Raw genomic sequence first — 3,493 nt, 5'->3', positions numbered from 1 at the left:
ATACCGTGGTTTGTCGTCATTACGCGCGTACTGTAAATGATGCTATGAAATTAAAAATACAAATGTAAATGTCTAGCTAGCTACATAACATATCGCATACCATTTTATATTTCCTGGAAATCTAATGAGTATTATCACATCATTAAATSAGAACTTACCGTGTATATTTGATGTGTATGTTGGGCTCTGTGTGCTTTCACAGCAATTTGGTTTGGAGCGGTTCGGTTCGGTTCGTTTGGACTGGTGTGAACACTATCCGCACTCGAGCGCACCGTGGTTCGCTCAAAAAGGTTGGTCTCAGTCAGATTCCGTTCGTACCTTGGTGCGGTTCACTGCAGATGAGAACGCAGTCCYGACCAAATACCAGAAAAGAACCAGAGGCGTGCAGTATTGATTGTTTGACTGCAAACATTTGATGACATGCACACAGTACCATAACTTGATATCTGTTGAACATTATGTGGGTAGCAGCGAATTTATGGGTGTAGATTGGGGGGAGYCAGGGCTATACCAGGATAGGCAATGTGAAACCACCTGGACCAAATTAAGAAAACACAATTTAACAAATAATCGAACACTGATTCGATCTATAGCTCAGAACTACTTGTGGAAACGCCCTAAAATATGTCAAAGGACAATTATGTTTAAAGGGATAGTTCACTTAAAAACTATTTTTGTATATTGTTCATTAGTACAACCCCCCCCCCCCCCCCAAAAAAACAACATGTTATGGCAGCAGTCCAGTTTTTCAAGAAGATAGAGCACTTTCAGTAAGCAAAAACTGTTTGACGACGATGATAATGAGGATGATGCTTTGCATCATATGACGATTTCTGAATGGTTAGGTTGACAAAATAAAAAAAAACTGGAAAACAATCTATTTCTTGAAGTTTCAAGAAGTTTTATTAAAAGCCACTCAATATCTGAACTACACAATGAACTGAGTGAACAAGGTATCACCAGAGGGGGACATCTACCTGGAGCAGCACCTGTTCTGTCAAAACCATGGATGGCAAATTCACAGACACACAACAAGATTACAAATTCGCCACAGTATCTTTTGAAGTAGATTACAGAAAGTATGAAGGACACATGGCAGATATGTACATGCTGCTTTTTCGAATATTTACTAATCATACATTTTTTGGGTACAAATAAAGATATTGCTCTACCAAAGTTGAAATACCAGTAATGGATAAATCAAATCCTTGTAATTGTATCAGGGTCATGATGAACAGAGATAAACTGAAATGGCCTATACCAAATTGATCAGTTGTCCAGATACAGTAGGCCTATAATTGACTGACAGGAAATATTGGGATTCATGTCTTTGTGACATTTACAGTGATGCTCGAGTTTAAATGCACAGTATTTAGCTAAATACAGGGTATGGTCAAGTATAGAAAGGCAAAAWTAGCACCTCATATAAACCATTCATTAATTATGAATAATCTCATAAGCGCATGTTGTCCTCTGACACACTTTTAAAGCATGAAGCTCTGGAGCAAGGGCATTTCTCAACATCTTATTCAATAGAATTTTCTGTAAAAAACACTTACACAAATGACAAAAGGATTAGTATGCTGATCACAAAAAGAATGTGTACAATCTACATATCACATCTGTATTACAGTACTGTATAAGAAAGAGGAAGAGCTCATAAAATGAAACACATTCTGGTATGGTCTTGTATTTCACAGTTTCACTGACGGGTCAAGTAGAATTTTCTACGATTGGGAATAAGGTTTCACTTGTCTTCAATTTACATTAATCTGCCATCCCATGAAGATTCTGTTGTTCTTTGAAAAATGATACATTCATCTACAACACCTGAATGCTGTTTTCAGTTCATGTAACTGTAACGGATGTGAAATGGCTAGCTAGTTAGCGGTGGTGCGCGCTAATAGCGTTTCAATCGGTTACGTCACTCGCTTTGAGACCTTGAAGTAGTGGTCTGCAAGGGCCGCGGCTTTTGTGGAGCGATGGGTAACGATGCTTCGTGGGTGACTGTTGTTGATGTGTGCAGAGGGTCCCTGGTTCGCGCCCGGGTCGGGGCGAGGGGACGGACTAAAGTTATACTGTTACATAACACCTTTAATTAAAGCTGGAATCCATAGCGGTGAAATTGAACACATCCGTTTGCGATATTACAACAACAGACATTACTTCAAACAGACACTGATTTTTTCCCGTTGGACATCATAGATTTTTTTTGCTGGATGCTCATTTCCTCAAAACAATAACAAATGCATCTAGGGGCGGCTGCTTCGCCTATCGCGGATCTCAGCTTTAAGGTTATGCAGGGTTGTTTAAAAAAGGGGTTTAGGTGGTGTAGAGGCATTTTTAAACCAATTTCTCCACGGAGAAATGTATCTCCGCTGAGATACATTTTTGCATTTTAAAGCGAATTCCCTGCGATTCTACATATTCTGCCATGGAGGGAGTGACAATGTTGCAGTTTTAATGCAAATTTCCTGCAATTCTATGCATGTTGCCATGGATAATGCTGTGTTCTTTTGCTCAAACATATTAACAAAATCAATACGGCTAGATTAATTGTTTTTAGTATTTCCAATTATCCCTGACTGTCTATGTTTTATTTTGGTGATTGTTAGTTTTCAAATATGATATTATTGAAAAATATATAGGTCCATTATCTTTCTACATACCTTATCTGGTTTTAATCGTTTAAGTTTACACTGAAAGCTTTTTTCCATTCCGCAAATAAATGTTTAAAAAAATTGATAAAATGCTTATATATATATATATWTWTTTTTTWACTTAGGAGTCCCGGAAAAAACACTTAGGTGGCCCACCCAAGGATTTCAATGGCAMAAAAAGTCTACATTCTCCTTTGATAACAGTGTACTCCACTTATAAAAAGCACTTAAAAGCTAACTATGTGCTTTTGAATTGGACATACAAAACATCAGAACAGGTGAGGCAAACGGGTGACATTTTCAAAACCAAAACATATTTCAACGACYGCCATGTTGTGCTTCCAAATAAGATTTAGCATTATAAGCTTGTCTCACCACTGTCAACATAGTCTACAAGGAGTAAAATACATTAACAATCAGTTGTGCATACAATACTGAAGGTCTCACAAATAGGCTACTCCTCATTAAACTAACATTTTACCATATGCACTATCCTAAAGGTAGAAATACACAGGACAATAATCACATATCCTCACTGCTTATGTGCTGTGCTTGTTCTTTCCATCAGGAGGTACCCCTTACATGAATTTCAGCTCCTTGCCTTTAGCTCTTTGGCCTTCAGAGTTCTGGCAGGACTGGATAGGTGAAAGCAGTAGGCCTATGTCTATTTGAAYATAGGTGATGGCATCACCCTATTTCTCACACCTATAGAGTCCTTTTGTGTAGGAGCTAGGAGAAGGGGGTGACACAAATGTAACTTGGCCTTCGAATCTGGCCACTTGACCAGTACCCTCCCACCCCCACTTGMTCATCACAACTAAACACTGCAAGAG

Source organism: Salvelinus sp. IW2-2015, linkage group LG16 (genome assembly GCF_002910315.2).
Source record: "Salvelinus sp. IW2-2015 linkage group LG16, ASM291031v2, whole genome shotgun sequence".
NCBI lineage: Eukaryota > Metazoa > Chordata > Actinopteri > Salmoniformes > Salmonidae > Salvelinus > Salvelinus sp. IW2-2015.
The sequence above is the reverse complement of the archived record's forward strand: the minus strand, read 5'-3'. Positions refer to the sequence as shown.